The 19,285-nt window shown below is 35.9% G+C and overlaps 1 protein-coding gene across 2 annotated transcripts in view; it reads left to right on the top strand.

The window, feature by feature from the left end:
- Window positions 1-19,285, top strand: part of Scn2a (sodium channel, voltage gated, type II alpha subunit) — a 124,123-nt gene that overhangs the window by 22,582 nt on the left and 82,256 nt on the right. The window lies entirely within an intron of this gene.

Here is a 19,285-nt window from a genome sequence, read left to right as displayed (position 1 = left end):
TCCTTTCTTTCTTCCTTCCTTCCTTTCCTTCCTCTCACTTTCTCTTTCTCTCTGTTTGTCTCTCTCTTCTTTCTTTCTCTCTGGCTTTCTTCCCTCCTTCCTTCTTTGGAGATGAAATATTGTTCATGGGAGGAAAGAAGTACTGGACTACAAAGCAGAAAAATAGACGTAATGCTGTGTTGGTTTTGAATCTGGAATGTCTCCAAAAGGCTCATGAATTCAGCGGTGGGGCATTTGGAAGGTGACTGAGCAATGGCAGTGCTATGCTTATCAGGGGATTCATCCATTGATGAGTTCAGTTAGGAGGCAGAGCCTGGTTGCAGATGGATCAATGGACAAGTGACCTGGAAGGGTGTACAGAATTCTTGTCCGGGCTCCTTTTCCTTCCTCTGGTTACTGCCATAAATTAAGCTCCTTTTTATCCGTCATGCCCCTCTGTTATGCCCTTCTCCCTTCCTGCTCCTACCTTGAAGCCAGCTTGTCCATGAACTGTGAGCCAAAATAAACCTCTTTAGATTGTGGGCGTCTGGTACTGTATTGTGTCTCAGAAAAGGGAAAGTGACTAAAGCGAATGCTAATTATGGATACGCTTAAATTCTCTAAGCCTTCGTTTTCTCACACATAAAATGCAAGAAACAAACTGGATTCTTTCTACAGTGACTTCCAGTTCTGTATTTCTCCCAATTCATTTTAGAGCCATTGCAGGGCTGATACCCATGTTTTAAAAAGAACTACAGGGTAAATTTAGAAAGGGAAGAGGCACCTTTTTTTTTTTTTTTTGTCACTTAGAAGACAAAAGATCGCTTCACACTCCTGCTCTGGATTATGGGGAAAATAGAAATTATGTACTATGTCATCAATGTATTAAGTTGTTTAGCCTTGGCTTTGCTCTTTAAACTTTCTTTTCTACTTATTTGTTATTCACTTGAGGGAAGAAAATGTGCTGACCCACCTCAAGTCAGTCACATCTATTGTTTTAGATTTATTTGGGCAATCTTCCTATGGACTTTGACCAATGAAAATGATCTCTGACACAGAATATTGCTGAGGTTCTCGTAGCTTGTCTGAGGTTTCCATCAGAGTGGTCCCTCTACATCAGTGTAATTCATGGGGAATGGATTTGAGAAGTTGAAAAGGAGGAAAGGAATGATATTTCAATCACACTGAAATGTTGAATTGTGGTATATATTATTTATCTATTGTCCTCTGAGGGTGGCCACAGCTGCACAGTGAATACAGGTCTTGAGTGTTTTGGTTATTTCTCAGTTGAAGCAGCCTCTACGTTTTTGAAATAGTAGTTATTAAAAAATATTCCAAGTGAAAATGTGATAAAAACCAAGTGGTGCTTTGTGCAGATGTCTATCCCTGGAAATGATAAAATTATACATATTATAGTTTATAATAACCCTGGACATCTTGCTTCTGTGTGTATTGCACCATGTCCATCTTCAACATGGCATTGTAGCTCACCTCTTACTTCAAAACTTTCTTGAATTTTAAAATATTGATTCTTTATTGTTATGAGTTCTTTGATGAAGCAAAAATTCATCTTTCCTTTAAATGAATACTTCACTTAAAATATTAGTTATTTTTTATAGAAAAAGATATTCTTCAAGAAAATTTAAATACAAGAAAAAGTTATTTTTTACTTTTTTGTACTAATTTCATTTTTACAATGTATCTTCTCTTTTATATCTCACATTAGTTAATAAAGACTATGACTTTCAATTTTCTTTTTGGAATGGTTGTGATTTTATTTTTGTTATAGAAATATAGTTTATGATGGTCTAATGAACTATGGAAATATTCATCTATTCTTTTATTCATCTGTTCTTATAAACAATATTCTTTATAAGTATATTCATCTATTCTTATGAAGCATGCATAACTTTTTATTACTCAGTAATGTGTTTATTAGTCATTCAAACTTCACCTAAATTTTACCTTTATGAATGATTTAAAATTATACATTCTTTACATTTTCACATTCAACTTCAAGCTGACATGAATTTCTTTCTGCAAAATGTTCCTCACAATTGTCCTTAATTTGAGTCATTTTTTCCAGTATTTTAAGACAGAGTAATTCCTCTTAAGTACAACTTTCATTCTGTTTTCTGCCATAAAATTGGGATGGCAGCATGAGGAATTACACTTCAAGTAAAGTAATTAATGACAGCTGGTAAAACCAGAGAAGATTTCTGTCTTTCCTGTATCAAGTTGCCAAACCTTGGAGTCAGCTTCAGCTTTGGCAATTTCCTCTCCAGCATATGGTAAAACTTCATATTTTGTTGAAGAAGCATCAGAAATGCTCCAATCATCCCCTTACCCCTTTTATTTGTTCCTTGTCATAGTTCAGTGATGTCAGTCAATACTCACTTGACCCCAGGCTCTTTAACCCATTATAAAGAAGTACAGCCTGGCAGGAAGTATATATTTATGAAATTTGCTCATCTCCTGGGGGCAAGTAAGCAAAAAGAGAAATGAAGCAAGAGCCTGGGTCCTACATCCCCTCCCAGAGGCATTCCCCAACATGTCCAGGAGAGTTTCAAATGGACTTCATCTCTGACAGATTCTACCACACCTTATTAGAGCCTTGGGTCAGGGACAAACCTACACAGGCACGTTTGAGGGACACTAGTCCAAATCACAGCACATAAGACATCATATTCTCTTTTACTCATATGAAAAATAAAAGTCAGTATAAAGGCAGGAGATACCTATGTATGTATGAACTATTACCTAAATTTATGTTTTTAAAAATTGTGCCCCAAATTTCTTTATTGTAATATTTTGCTTCATGTCTAATAACCAACAAAACCATTTTTTATCAGTGATCACTGCAGTATTCTTTATGGAATTTTTCAACCTCAACTCTTCTAACCTTTTTTAGCAGGGTACTTCATTGAAGTGGTCAGGTAAATTTAATGTTCTCTATTGTTAAATTTATCTATCTATTGATATACTTTGAGTCTTTTTCTAAGGTTAAAAGTTATCCCCCTTGATTTCCAAGCTTAATGATGTCTTCTTTGCTCTTGATCTCATCCAATCTTTCTTATTTCAAGAGAAAGTGCCCTTAAACAACTTTTTTTCATATCTTTAATTTTTTATTCTTCATTAATTCTTTTTTCTGCTTTCAGGATAGCATGGGTTTTGCAATACTAGGAAATGCACTATTTTGCCCCTCTTTCTCTGCCCATAACTATAAATTTCTTAAATAAGTTTAGTTCATCTAATTTATTTATAACTCATTAATTATCTACTCACATTTATGGGTATTAAAATTGTACTTTTTAAAAGGACAACATCAGTATTTTATAATATTAATATTACATAATATTTAACATATTATGTAATACATTTTCTTAATATTTCATTTCCTTCTTAAAACCTTCAGCTAATTGCCATTCATCTTTAGCATTCTACTTGTCATCTTCTCTAGTGTGCTGTCATCCTTCCCAGATTCAATCTGCAACTTGATCTAAGCAGCAACCTCTCTTTTACTCGAACTCATCCTCTTGCCTGCTATTCTAATTTGCCTTGCTTTCTCTTGTCAGGCATAGAAAGGCCCCACTTGGGGCTCGGACTCTGCCCATGATTTCCCTTTCACCTAGATGTACACTCACCCCAGGGTACCCTTGAAAGCTCAGTGAAAATACCACCTCACCTAAGAAACTTTTATAGAAACTTCATCCCTCAATGTCTGTTACCTTTTAGAAACAAGAATAGGTCCTTTGTTTCCTCTTATTTTGAGTCAAAATACCTGAGTTGCCGTTTTGCATCTTCCATTTATTTGCTATGGTCAGGGACAGAGTCTAACATTTTAGTTTTCAGATGTAAAAGATGAGACTATTCATCCTTCCTTGATCCACCTCTCCAGTTTGCTACAAGTGAAAATAAAATAATGCATATAAAAATTGTAAGTTCTGAAAAAGTGAATCAAGCATGCCATGGTCACAGGTAAATTGTATATTTCCTTGTGGTCTTGTATTGCTTTTGTACATTATTCTCTTATATTGTTTCTAAACCTAGTATTGTCATTTAAATTTTAATGTCTTTATTTTATTTTGCCTACATAATAATATTTTGAATTATTTTGGGGTCAGAGAATATTGATGAATCCAACTTCTATTAATTTTAGAGTTGAATATCTAGTGACACAGTGGGCTTTTGCTTTCCATTAATGTATGAAATCCACGTCTGAGAAGTTTGCATTGTTCTTCTGGCCACATGGGAATGGTAAACCGAAGCTACCTGACAGGAACACTTTTAACCAAAAGGGCCAACAAGAAATTGAAAGCAGATGGTTGATCTGTTTCAGATTGGTAGGACTGCCTTGGTGTATTCACATAGATTTAAGGAAAATAGGAAGTAGATAACTAGAACTGAAGCTTTGGTTTGTAACTTGTTTTTCATTGAAATACACTCTACATAAAATAAAATAACCACATTTTTCAAATGAGCATTAGTTTGAATTTTGACAAAGATATTCCTCTGCTTAACTATTACCACTGTTAAGATGGAATATTTCTATTACCCCAGTGTTCTTCCTAGTCAATTGCTCTTACCCTGAGGTACAACTACAGTTATGATTTGTCCATGTAAATAGAACAATAAAGTACATACTCTTTCTTCTTGATTCCTCTCAGTCACATGTTTTTTTGAGACTTAACCATTTTGTTGCATATATCAATACTTCATATTTTCTGTTGTGGTTGAATAGTCTTCTTCTATATATCTTATGTTTTTTCATTCACTTACTGATGAACATTTGAGTTGATCATGGGTTTTAGCTGTTATAAAAAGATTGCTATGAATAGTCTAGAATAATGTGGGTGTATATTTTCATTACTCTTGAGATTGCCAGATAATAAAAAGCAAGGCCAGTAGTACTCTGCTTTCAAGAGACATATTTTTTAAATAATAATAGAGACAAGTTAAAGTAAAGTAATAGACAAAGTTTATAGCATTCAAACACTAAATAAAGGAAAGCTGATATGATTATATTAATTTTAAATAAAGTAAACTTTGAGACAAGGATACTAGCACATAAAAATGATTACTTCATATAGACAAGAGGGCTGATTTGTGTTAGACATAACAATCATAGAAATGTATAATAAAATCAGAGTTTCAAAATACAAGAAGAAAAAAATGGCAAAACTGCAGTGACTCAACAAATCTATAATCATTAAAGGTTTTTAATAGTCTTTATTTAGTAGTTGATAAAGCAAAAAGACGAATAGTATGTCTTAGTTGCTTTTCTGTCATTGCTGAGACAAAATACCTGACACCCACAGTTGAAGGAGGAAAGGTTTATTTAGCTCACAGTTTGTGGTAGTTTCAGTCCATAATTGGCTGGCTCCAAGGCAGGGTGGCACATGGCAGTGGGGCAACCATTGATGGCTGTGGAAGATAACAAGAGGAGCAATTGAGGAAGAGAGGCACAAGTCTTTTTCTGTCCCTTTTTATTGTACCTAGACTGTGGGATTAGGGCAGTACCAGTCCAATCAGTGGGATGATCTAGCAGTGACCTACCATTAATACTAGAACCCTTAATCCCAGCATTGAACCATGAATTATTCACAAACTCTAGATTCAGGTACCTCCAAAAAAGTCCTGTCTAAATGTGCATGAGGCTTTAGGGGAACATGTAGACACAAATCATAACATTCTGGCCCTGGCCTCCCAAAGACTCATGTACATTGTTTTATGCAAAAGGTGTTTAGTCCATCTCTAAGAGTGGCTAAAGTCCTAACAGTTTTAGCATTGCTAAAAAGTTCAAGTTCCAAATCTTCTCTGAGATTTAAGGAAAACTCTTAGCTATGAGTCCCCGTGCAAATGAAAAGAAAGTTAAATACTCCCTATGTTCAATGACACAAGATAGACTTTACAAACGAGGGGAATACAAAGGAATTGGACCAAAGTATGTCCAAAATCCAGCAGGGCAGACATTAAGTCCTGTAGTTCCATTAGCAGCATTAGAGGTAATCTGCACCAAGATTTGCATTCCAAAAGGTTTGAATAGCTTCACCTCTATGGCACTTCTGGTGGTAGTAGCTCCCATGGTTTTTCTCTTGGGCTCACTTTGCCCCCCTCCTTGAAGCTTTTTTTAGGTGATCCATGTTCTTGGCTTATCCAGACTTCTGTGGTCTCCACTGTACCTTTGGCTTCACACTCACAGCTTTATAGTGCCCTCTAAGAGGCACACTTCCTGGCCTCCCAGACCTTCTGAAATCTGGGTGTAAACCTTCCTTACCCCACAACTCTTCCATTCTGCATGCTCCTAAAACCAGCACCCAATGGATGATGCCAAGGTATTTTGCCAGCTAGAGCAGTAGCCAGTCTTCCTCCTTTCCTGGCTACATGTAGAGGTCAAGTGCCTGCATCTCTGAGCAGCCAAATCCAATTCTGAGGAACAAATTCTCTATGTTGCCACCATTCCAGACTGTAGAGTATGGGGCCCTTCTCCCAAAGCAAATTACACAAATTCACTTGCGGAATTTTGAAGCTGCAAAGAGTGGAGTGCTACTTTTTGTGATACCCTTGGACCATCTTTCCTATTCTCTTGTTCCTTCTCAGCAGTCAAGATCTCCTGTGATCTATCTTTGCAGTCTACAGCTTTACTGGAGCGTCCCTTCTGGCCAAACTCACAATGTATTATATCATTCTTCTGGGATCTTTACTCTTGACTTTCAACATAAATTTAACTAAAATCACCCAACAGTAGCTATTCCACTGCCCCAACATTTGACTACCTTAAAATTTATTCCACCAGATTAATTAGTCTGCTACCCTTAATCTTAGTCTCAGGCAAAGTTTCTGGACACGAGCAAAGTGCAGACAAACTTTCTGCCAAACCATAACACGCTCCACCTGGAGTCCAACAACTAATGAAGAAGTCCTTCTTCCCAGTAGAAACCTCCTAGTTTGGTCTTTACATGCAGGATTTCTATTAGTCTTCAGGTCTTCTGAGTCCTGACCAGAATTCCTCATACAGAGCATCCTAAGGTGTTGCAGCTCTACTTTTTCAGCCAGGATCTCTGAACCTTTCCAATCTCTTGCCCTAAGCCATTCCCAAAAGCTCTTGAAACACATGATCATGTATAGTCACAGCAAGGACCCCACTTCTCTGATACCAAATTCTGAGTTAGTTACTTTTCTCTTATCACTGAGACAAAATGCCTAATACCCACATTTAAAGGGGAAAGTTTTGTTTAGCTCACAGTTTGTGGATATTTCAATCTACAATCTTCTGGCTCCAAGGGAGGGTGACACAGGGTAGAGGGGCAACCACTCATGGTGGTGGAAGAGAGCAAAATCAGCAAAATCAAAGGCAGCTGTTTCTGTCTCTTATATTGTTTCCAGTCTACTTGGATCAGGGGAGTGCTAATCCAATCATTGGACTGATCCAGCAATTACCTACCTTTAATCCCAGAACCTTGAATCCCAGCATTGAACCATGAACCATTCACAAATTCTAGATTCAGCTACCTCCAAAAAAGTCCCATTTAAAACGACATGAGGCTTTAAGGGGACATCTAGACACAAACCATAACATCTTAGTAAAGATACAGAATACTCAAATAGTATTTTCAATTATCAAGCATAAAGATCTAATTGATATTTGCAGAATATTACACCTAGCAACTACAAAACATGTACGATTTTCCAGCACACATGACCATATACTAGGCTATAAAATAAATTTCAACCAATTTCAAAGACTACTTGACTACAGTGAAATTAAATTAGAAACCAGTGACATATGTAGAAAAAGTCTGTTTTCTAAAAAAAAAAACTAAACAACTAATTTTTGAATAATTCATATATTTATGGAAGAAGGAATCATGAGGAAACTTAGAAAATATTCTAATCTCAGTGGTAATTAAAATGCAACATGTTAAAAATCAATAGATTCTTGCCTTTAACTATTTTGTCATCTTTGGAACTGGTTAATAATTAACATTTTATTCTCTTCATAAAGAAAATTGAGGAGGAAAGGATGGGCAGAAAAATAGACTGAGTGCTGCAAATGATGAGACTCATGCTCACCATCAGTCAGTAATTTTATTCTACTATATCTGTAATTAAGCCATTGGTGAAGCCAGTAAAGAAGTATCTTTGCACCATGCCAGTAAATATAATGGTAAATAAACTTGACATTTTTTGGTAAGTCTCTTTGAGTAGTGATTCCACTTCACCCAGTGAGATGCTGGTGAATATATTTTAGATAGTGCTAATATTGACTGAGATTATAACTAAAGAATAAGTAAGAGGGGGATTAAAGAGTTGAATAGGCAACCAAAAAAGTTGTGAAATGTCTGTTATGAGATATGAGAAGAAACCATCTGCCTCTGATTTTAGTTTAATCTTTAAGGAATATTAGAAGCCTGACTAAATGATCTCTTGCAGGCTCCCTGCCAAACACAAAATCCATTTTTTTAATTAGTACTGACTATGGTGCCAATGTAAGGAAAAAACCCACAAAACTCAAGATCTTATGATGTATTTAAACCTGTATCTTCTAATTTATAAATTTTTATTCAGAAGAATGTTTTCTTTGTAGAACTCAAACCATTACCCTACCACAGGATCTGTCTTTTATGAGAAACCAAAAGGAAACTCAGCTTGCAATTTGTGATCGTGATTTGAACTTTTCAAAAAATGTGTGAGTCATCTCTTGCTCTTTGATAATTTCAAAATAACAAGGTTTTGCTTTTATGGATCAAAAATAGCTTTAAATTTTTTGTCATGTTTTGTTTGGTTGAGAGTGAGAAAAACAAATGGGAAATGTCATTTATGAGTATGAACCCAATTATGAACATGCAGAAAGCAAATGGTCACTTCGCAGAATGATGGTACTGACAGGTTTTCCTGAGACTTTGTCTTTTTCCCTTCTTCAGCCTGATTGTTTTCCTATGTCCTCTGCAGAGGAAACTAGCGCAGCAATATAGTAGTGTAGAATTCACACAATCTAACATATGTGGGCTTCTGAATCTGTGTACATGGATAGAGATGCTGTCCAAAATCTAACCATCCTACAAGTGCCAGCAATACATTTAAAATTCACATACATGGAATCAGATAGTGAAAATTTATATATAGAATGCAAGAGATAATTTCTCTTTGTTTTAAATGTCCTTTTTCCTTTCATTCCTTTCATTATCCTTTCATTATCCATTTCCTTTCCTTTCATTATCCATTTCCTTTCATTACCCATTTCCTTTCATTATCCTTATTCTGAGGAGGAGAGAAAATAATATAATTTTTTTAATCCAGTGGTCAAGAGATCTAGTGATTGAAGGATTAGAGTGGCTAAGTCTTTACTTGTATTAGCCATAGTGTGCTAGGAGTAGTTACAAGTAAAGGAATGTGTTGGTGAAGCTAGCTGTCAACATTTAGAATTGACAAATACACTGCCAATGACCCTATAGCTTCACAAATGAAAATAAAGAGAATCATATAGCAATATGTAATTTGTAGTTGTATCTTTTCAGTTTTGCAGTTTATTTTTTAAAACTGCATTGTGGTAAAAAAGAATATTATTCTCTAGTCTTTAAAAATCTTTACAAGTATTTCTAGACATTGAGGAGAAGCTTTGTCCACATCCCTAATATTGAATTGTTTCTAGTTGCTGATTTCAACTGTGGTCTGCTCCATTCTTGGGTCCACCCTGCATCAGCGGTCCAAGTTTTGTTCTTTCTGGGAAGCCCAAGCACGGCTTTCCTGATTTCACTCTTCCTTATATGCTCAGGCAGAAGACCTCGAACGGCAATGAGCCTTCCTTTATTTCTGGTGTGGTTGCTGCTTCTCAGGGTCTGGCTAGGGCTCTGATCTTGACATTAACGTCACAGGTGTCACTGATGAAACTGCTGTGAAACCAGATGGCAGACCTAACTGCAGTTGGCAGCATTTGTTATTGTCCTCACTGTCACTGCTACCTGCTCTACTTTCTTGTTGCCGAGAATGTGTTATTTCCTTGTGTTGTCATTTTATTCACTCAGTGTTATTTACCTTCCTCAGGCCTTTCCAAATGTACCTGTAGTTTGCAGGATGCATTAGCTCAGCTGGGAACCCTTCCATGCAGGAAGGTTATGACTAAGCTGGCTTCCTCACCCTTCTTCAGGGCTTCTGCCTAAATCTCATATCCTCAGCAAGACTCCCCCAGCCACCCTAAGTACATAAAGAATTCTTCCAAATGAATGTTATCACATGAATAAAGCAGAGGCAGACACTGAGTATCAAAAATGCTTGGTTTAAAAAAATTCTGCAAATTAGCTTCTTAATATCAGTAGGGAACAACTGCAAGGAAAGAAATTCCAACATTTTGGACTTAAGAGTTTCAACCTCAAGGCAACTCATTTACATAGGAAAACATGTATTTGAGCACATATTTTAACATATTTTCTGAAAATATATTATTTATAATATGAATCCAAGAGACAAAAAACCAATTCATTCTTGATGCTAAAAAAGAAGCATGAAGAATTCAATAACATTAGTCCTGCATGCTTTCTTTATTGAAGCTTAAGATACTATAATTAGCTTTAGTTTTGAAAGTAGCTATATTTTATTGGTAAGGTCCTCTTTTTGTCTTCTCTTTTGACAACTTTTGACCTGGTTATACAAATGCAAATTAGGCTTCATTATTAATTCAGTACTACATATTTGTCAAGGCCACACATGATGCATAAAGCACTAGAAAATCCTTAGTAAGCTCCATAAACTTCCTGCCCTCTGGGATTGGCACCAGCCAACAATCAGGTAAATGGAGCATTCTATGATCATCTCCTTGATATTGGGTTGTTACCACCTGCAAAGTTTCTGTAAATGATCTTAACAATTAATGCAATTATATCTCCAATTTTTCTTATTTAGTAAAATATAAATTGCTGCTTGTTTTTATTAAGGCAATCATGGAATCCAGGAATCAGAAACAATTTTAGAACTATACATTCCAATTATTTTCCCAGAAAAACACCCTTACTATGGCTCTACATGAATATTTATGACAAGTGAAGATTATTTCATTTTAGAAATATCTATTTTGATTTGCACAAGTTTCAGAATTTGATCATTATGATTTGTGTTTACTAAAAAGTAAACTGAGACAATAAAATTTTAAATAGTTTATTTGAACAAATTTCTTTTTTTCTTTTTTCTTTTTTTTGTCTTTTTGAGGCAGAGTCTTCCTATGCAATTTAGGCTGGCTTTGAGCTCACTTTGTTGCTCAGGGTGTTCTCAAACTTGCAACAATCCTTCTGACTCAGCCTCCGAAGTGCTGGGATTACAGGCATACACCACCATGCCTGGCCAAATTTCATTTCTTGAATCAGACAACTCCAGAGCAAAAATGGTTTGGGGGTTCACCAAGGTAACTCAGGGGAAGGCTTTATAAGGTAAACATGAGAATAAAGCAAAGAAAATATTGACTGGCTATGACTACACAGTTGCAATATTTGGTCTATATTTCTGGAAAGTCCATTTAAGATATGATTATATAACTATTTTAATACACAGTATGTGATTGGTTAATCTTAAATTTGTTTTCTTTAATAGAAGCAATTATAAGAAAGGGTTCAAGTTAAGTTTTGCTTATCTTTCAAATCAAGGTGAGGTGAGGTCACTTGTGAGGTCCAGTGGCTTTGTGTACTCAAGGATGCTACATGTCTGGTCTTGGTCTTAATTACAGCTAAGATAGTGTATCAAAATTTTCTCTCCTAAATCTGTTACTCTCAGATCCGCCTTTTAGAGTCACAAGAATCTGTTGCACACCCACCCCTCCTTCAACATGACAACTTGCTCAGTGCTACATTTCTTTGAATCTACTTTTATTCAATTATTTTGAGCATCCACTTTGTGTAAGGCATTGTTTTATGTGCTTTATGAGTTACAAGGAGGGATACAATATGGCCTAATATTTAGGTAGTAGAGGTAATTACTTTTATTTTCACAAATAGTGTGTGAAAAACAAGTGTTCTTGAGTTTGAAAAAGCAAAGCAATGTACCCAGCTGGAAAAATAGGAAAATATCTATGGGAAATGTAATATATGAGACTTAAAGATGCTTGTCTTAGTCACTTTCCCATGGCTGGAGCAAAACACATGACATCTATAGGAGAGGAAATTGGTTTTGACTCATGTTTTCAGTAGATGATTGGCTGGCTCCAATGCAGAAAGAGCATGGCGGAAGGCTCTGATGAAAGAAAGCTGCTCACATTATGGCAGCCAGGAAGTAGGTGAGGAAGGGAGGAAATGTGGAGGGAGATATGCCCCTCTAGGTCAAGCTCCCCATGGCCCACTTCCAACCAGGCCCCACCTCCTAATGGTAAGTTAGTTATAATGCTCCCATGATCCATTCGACTTCTGAGCACACGAGAATTTAGGAGAATATTCTGAATCTAAACCATATTTGGCTCCTGACTCCCAAAAACTCATGTTTATTTTTTTATGTAAAACATATTTAGTTCAATTCTAAGAGTCACTAAAGTCTTAAGAATTCCCCATTGTTGAAAAGTATGAGTCCAAAGACTTCTATGAGACTCAAGGCAAACTCTAGACTGTGAGCCTCTATAAAAATCAGAAAGAAAGTTAAACAGTGTTAAAACACAATGGGTAAACTTTCCCATTCTTAAAGGGAGGAATAGGAAGACAGAAGGGAATGGGACCAAAACAAGTCCAAAACCTAGCAGGGCAAACATTTAACCCTGTATCTTCATATCCAGCACCTGAGGCAAGTTGAGGCAAAATGTGAACTCCAAAGTGCTCAAGCAGCTCCACCCCTACAGCATGGCTAGTTGTAGTTTTCATGGCCTCTCTTGAGGTGGCTCTGCTCACTATGTGTGGCTTTTGCTGTTGTTGTTGTTGGAGTGGCACCAAGGTGAGGTTGGAGAAGACATCATCACTGAGGTCATATTGAGCAAAGATTGGAGTTGCTAAGGGACTGAGCCATGCTAGTATCTGGGCAAAAATATGAAAGACAGAAAAGGAGTAAGTGCAGAGTCAGATTCCTGGATTGTGCCTGGAGTGCTTAGAGAAGCTCATGTATACAGGACAGTACAGCACAGGAATATCTGGGAGTAACAAAAGAGGTGGCTGATGCAAACAACTGTCTGTGCTTTGACTCATCCTCTGAGTAAAATGGAGAGTCATTAGAGACTTTTAAAAGAATAATGATTTGATTGTCTTGTATTTATTTATTTATTGTACCAAGAATCAAACTCAGGACCTTGTGTTTGCTTATGAAGCTGAGCTATATCTCCAGCCCCTGTCTTGTATTTGAAGACAACAAGGTTGCTACAATGAGTAGACCAAGATAAAAGAAAACCAGGAACTATTACTGGATGTGGTTCCATGGGAATCACACAGCCTTCATATTTAGCAGTTACCTACACATGAAGTCTAATGCTCTGCACTAAAATTTTGTTGTTTTTAGTAACCCGATTTTGCATTTTTAAGTAAAGTCCGTGGAGTTGCAACATGTTCTGGGTCTTAATGTCTAACTCTACCTACTATCTCCCTGCTGGGCACTGGCTCAATACCACCAGCACCTCATACCCCTTGCATTCTAGAATGATCACCCTTCACCTTCTATATCTTTTCAATGACTTCTGCCACCTTCCATCATGAAGAAGACAGGATGTTGTTGGAGAGAGTCTGTGTTATACTTCCCCTAGCTGTACTGGGGTTTGGAGACACAGGTACAGGTCAGGTTTTAACTAGGATCCCGTGCATTGGTTTGACAGCACCAAGGCATGTGAGCCACTCAAGCTTTTCATCCATTTACAATCCAGACATGTGCAGGTGCAGAAGTTTCAATCCATTAGGGGTCACACCTCCAAACTTAGTTGGGGCAGCAGGATCATAGCATTGAATGGGTTGACTTTTTCGATGTCAGCTGTGTCAAGTTGCCCTATTCCAGCAATTGGTATCATGGAAAGCTGACAGCCAGGGAAGAAAATAGGAATAGACACATCTTCCAGTGTAAATCAAGGGTGGCTATGTGGTTTTGTGCTTGTCTTCCATCTCCTCGTGCTAGGTAGTGCCACATTAAATAGAAATAGAAAGCATCAGTTCAAGAAAGAGGTCACATAAATGAGAAAAATTTTTAATTTTATCATCTTGTGATGTCCTCTCTTTTCTGTGACTTAAACAAGGGGCTTCATAGTTTTATTTGTGCTGTAATACATTAAATTATGTTAGTATCCCTGAAAATTACAAGGTGCTAATTGAAAAAAATCAATGAAAAATGCCTACTACCTCTCTGCTGGGGACAAGCTCAATACCACCTGCACTCCATGCACCTTGTATCAGAGCTGTTCTCCCTTCCCCTTCCTATATCTTCTCAATGAACTCTATCACCTTCTGCCATGGTGACTTGAACGAGGGTTTTGACCATATAAAAAGTGAGAAATGGTTGGAATATATATACATACATCTATACATGTATATATAGATATAGATATAGATATAGATAGATACAGATATCCAAAAAGAATGGGCTAGTGGATATGGGGATATGGGGGTAGTGAGCAAGAGAAAGTAAAAGGAATCAAGGATGACTCTAAGGTTTTTCACCTAAGCAATTGACCATTATTTATTAAATGAGTTAGTGTACAAATAGGTAGATGATAAATAAATAGAAAAAAAGCTAGCTAGATGGTTATAGACAGATAGGGTCTATTTTGTATCCATGCATGGAATACATTAGTGGTAATAAAGGTGTCGTGGTAAAAGCAAATTTTAAATGTATTTCCTAGATGTTAGAATATAAATATTCAGTGGCAGAGATCATAAGTTAAAAAAGGAAACAAAAACATTTCTAATTAAGGAAAATAGAAAGAAATGGTGGCAATGAAATGTTTAAGAAATGGCACCAACATCTAGAGAAAATAAGATCCAGTTTTGGAAATGTTCACTTGAGGCTTCAGGAATAGACAGCCGAGGAGACACTGTGTACATGGAGCAGGATCCTCATGTGTGTTGAGATCTAGGGTTCTGAATTGAGGCCATTACCAGACTGTTATCAGCTGGAGCCAAAAGAACAGAGAGCTCACTGAGAAATGAAGAATTATCAGTCCTGTGGATGTATAAGCTCCTTGTGAATATGTGAGTTCCTTCTGTATGTCTGGGACCAGAGTACTCAGTATGAAAAGTATTAGGATACAATTTCTGCTTTCCAAACAAGTCAAGCCAACCTCCTCACAGTGAGTTTATAATGGAAACTAAGTTGTTCTAGTTTGTCTACTAGCAGTATGTCTGCTGGTCTATATAAATATTTTGGGTGTAAATGGGAGTTAGGGATCCACTGGCTTACAAAAAATCAGATATATTCCGCATTACACTTTAAAGTTTGTCTCTTAGTGGTAAACTTCTCATTTATGAGAGAAAGATGGAGCAATGAGATAGATTTAGGATATGAAATGATACCCATGTAATTTTAAACTTTTGCTCAATGTGGCAATGGCAAGTTACCATCATCTGTAAACCTTGATCACAGCTGCATTTGGAATGTAACAATAATACTTCCTTCACAAATACTTTAGAGATTAAATTAGATAATGAAATCAAGAACCAAGGGTGCCAGAATTTAGGTCCTGTGTTAACACAACATGAAAAAACAGACGCATATTCCTTCATGATGCTTCTCTTCTCTCCTCTCCCCTCCTCTCCTCCCCTCTCTGCTCCTCTCTGCTCTCCTCTGCCTTTCTCTTCCCTCCCCTTCCCCTCATCCCTCCTTTCCCCTCCTTTCCCCTTTCTTCTCTCTCTCTCTCTCTCTCTCTCTATCTATCTATCTCTTCATCTCTTTCTCTCTCACACATGTATATAACACATGAACACATACAGGTGAATACAAGTTTTGTATGTAGGACATTATGAAATGAAACCATTATTTGGTCATTGTTTTTTCATTTCAAAGAACTTCCTCTCCACTAGTTCTAACATGGAGGAAATATCTATATATTCAGACCTAATGAAGAGGTCTATTTACTCCCTCATGGAAGATGATAAGGGCTGAGAGGAAAAATTTAGACATAGGTCTTTCATAAAATGGAAAGAATGAGGAAAACTAAGCAATAAATATTTGGGAGAATATAACAAAGAGAAATGCCTCCTATTTGTGAAGAGGATCACACTCTAGCAAATTTTTATTCCTTATCTGATTATGAAGATCCAAAAGTGGAATTTTATGATTCAATGATATTTCAGCCATCAAAAACAAACATTTATCATGAGATTAAATGTGACTTTCTGCTGATAAACCACTTGAGCACACATTCATGAATTAGTTCATGAATGTGTGCTCAAGGTTCATAATAAGAAAAGCAGTACAAGATGTTTTGGAACTAAACTCACATTTAAAGAAAACAACCACTTTTCTGATCAGACATGCTTAGTTTAAGTCTTTCACATTTAATTATTTTCTGTTCTTAATCTATAGGAGAAAAATATGTGAGCGTGATTATTAAGATCTTTTTCTCCCTTTTGGAAATGGTTATAGAAATAAGCTGCTGGATTCAGGCTAAAGGGAGAGTGACACACAAAAAACAGCAGGTAGTAATCAAAACCTTCATGAGACTATAGCCCCAAATTTATGGAATAAGAAGTCTGAAAATCTAGAAAATAAATCTTCATGTAATAGTAAATCTTTTCTTAGTTGATATTTACATTAGTCTAACATAATGAAGAAAACCAAAGGGAAATAAATCACAAAGTTATTTCCAGAAAAAGACCTGTCTCAGTCTTTCTCAAATTTCTTTACTCATGGATATGAAAACCTCCAAGTTTGCAAAAAATTTTATGCAACCATTATTTGTAATACAAATTTTTACATACTATATTTTTATCTGTAAGATTTAATAAACCAATTATTTTTCAGTACATATATGTATACTTTAAAATGCTTACATAAATGTCAATCTTTATGGAATAAAATTAAGGTTATATAATAATCATTACCTCACATCCTTACTTTTTATTGCCCCTTCATGTAACTAGACATATTTTGTTTTCAGGAACCACTGTGTGTGCTAACATGGCTTAGTTATTTTTTAATTGTAATTTAGAACATTTATGTTCACTTTTATAAGTGAGAAAGAGAAAGAACAGTCATTGAAAGAAAGATATTATAAATATTGGAAACCCTATTTTGCATGTGTTTTTGCGCATGACTACTTCAAGTAATTTTGATTGTCTTTGCCATTATTCATATGTATTCCAAAGATGATGTCTGGTCTTAAAAGTTTCAACACAATTTGTCTGAAAAGTAATACAGTGAACTTAGTTTAAAATCTTCAGGTAACATACGCAATATAGAATTCTCATAAAATGTCAGTAAAATGCTAACAAGGATCAGAGCAAAGAAGAAAAATTAATGCATGATTTCTAAAATTTCATTCTGAGAAATTGTTTAAAGAAGACTATAATTCTTATTTCAAGTATGCATTACACAGATGTCACTTTGAGATGGGAAATTATTCAGCGGCTGTTATGTTTATGTCTTGGATGTTTTGGTAAAATATTTTCTATTCAGCTTTTAAAATATTCTAAGGTGTAATCACTGCTTAGATTCAATATGATAGAAAGGGATAATCCTGCAACTAATATAATATCAAAGAAGCTACATATATATCCTGGTGTGTTTATAAAAATGAATGAGTCTAGAAAAATATTTAAGCACCATATAGTCTTTAGAACATGGCTCTTGTAGCCAGAGAGCATGGGTTTCAGTTCTCACCGGATTACTGTACTTGCACTTGTAAGAACTTATACATGTTACAAGTTAATTATCTTGTTGGTGCCTCAGGTTCCTCATCCTTTAAATGAGAATGATCACAGTAGCTACTGTTTTAGGTTGTTAAAAAGATTAAATGGCTTCAAAGCTCTTAAAATATTACTTGACCAAAAGTAGATACAAAGTGTTATAATTACGATCAATCTCTCCCTCAAGAGATTTATGTTTGGTAAATCACTTTGTAAAGCTTTTATTACCTCATCTATTTTTGAATTAGAATCTTCTGAAAAATGAATTAATCTATTACTGAGCAAATCTGTAAAGATGGATGTGAATATTCATTTGATAAATGAAACTGATATTTACCATAGGTGTTTGTGTGTTTTATTATTGTAAGACAACTTAGTTTGGTGAAGGGATTTTTCCAAATATCTTCCCTAGTCTACAAGTTGGTATATATGCAAGATTATTTGCTATTGTCTAACTATTGGAACATTGAAAATGTGACTAATGTGTACTCAGAGCACACACCTGTTTGGGTTTTTGGTGTGGTAGATTCTTTCCCTGAATCTAGCAATGGTATCCCGACTCTATTTTCAAAGAACTTTGATATCACTGCTAAGCTCTGATTTTCACATATTTCAAGGGAGGCTTTTTCCTTGTTCTGATAGTGATCCTGTGGCTGAGGGATGACTGTGGATGCTCAGCCTTATCCTAGACAGAGTGGTTACGTTAGGATGGGTGTGTGAACCAACAGGAGCCAGTGAGAGACAATGGGAGTTTTTCTGGGTCTTTTTCCCTATAAGATTTAAATTTGGAAGTTGGACAGTTGCATTAGTTATAGCATCATACCACAATAAGAATTGCTAAAAAAATCTGTCACTATGGAAGGCAGAACCAAAGCATACAGCATAACTATGTGCTAGACACGACAATTCAGCTCTGGAGTCATCTTCTGTCTAAACGAGCCCTAGACAATAAACTATAAACCACTAGATTACTTTTTCTCTTCCTTTATTTTCTTTTTCTTTTTTGCCTCAGTGAGTTTGAGTCACTGCTACAGTGAATACAATAATTTTTCTGGCTAAATCTTTCCCTTGTTGATGTCCAACAAGTTAATTTTCCAATGAAAATGTTATTAAAATGACTTTCATGACTTTCATGACTGGACAAAGATCACAGATATTTGGTGTTAGATATCGAGTTTGAGTCCTGCACATTTTATTTTACTGGACGTTTCCTAATTTCAGTGTGTCTCTTCAGTTTTCAAATAGAGATGATGAGAGGATTTATTTGATAGAGTTGTGGATAAAGTTGATTTGGCCTTCTGATGGGCCCTTCATAAGTCCTCTAATCTTAGCTGTGTTGTAGATATGTGACGAGCATTTAGGTTCTTATTTGCCAGTTGGTTCTTTATTCTGGTTGCTCTTTTCTTTCTTTCTTTCTTTTCCTTTCTTTCTTTCTTTCTTTCTTTCTTTCTTTCTTTCTTTCTTTCTTTCTTTCTTTCTCTCTCTGTCTCTCTGTCTCTGTCTCTGTCTCTGTCTCTGTCTCT

The sequence above is a fragment of the Chinchilla lanigera genome, unplaced genomic scaffold (assembly GCF_000276665.1).
Source record: "Chinchilla lanigera isolate Chin_1 unplaced genomic scaffold, ChiLan1.0 scaffold00048, whole genome shotgun sequence".
NCBI lineage: Eukaryota > Metazoa > Chordata > Mammalia > Rodentia > Chinchillidae > Chinchilla > Chinchilla lanigera.
Note: the sequence above shows the minus strand (reverse complement) of the source record. Positions and strands in the feature narration are given on the sequence as shown.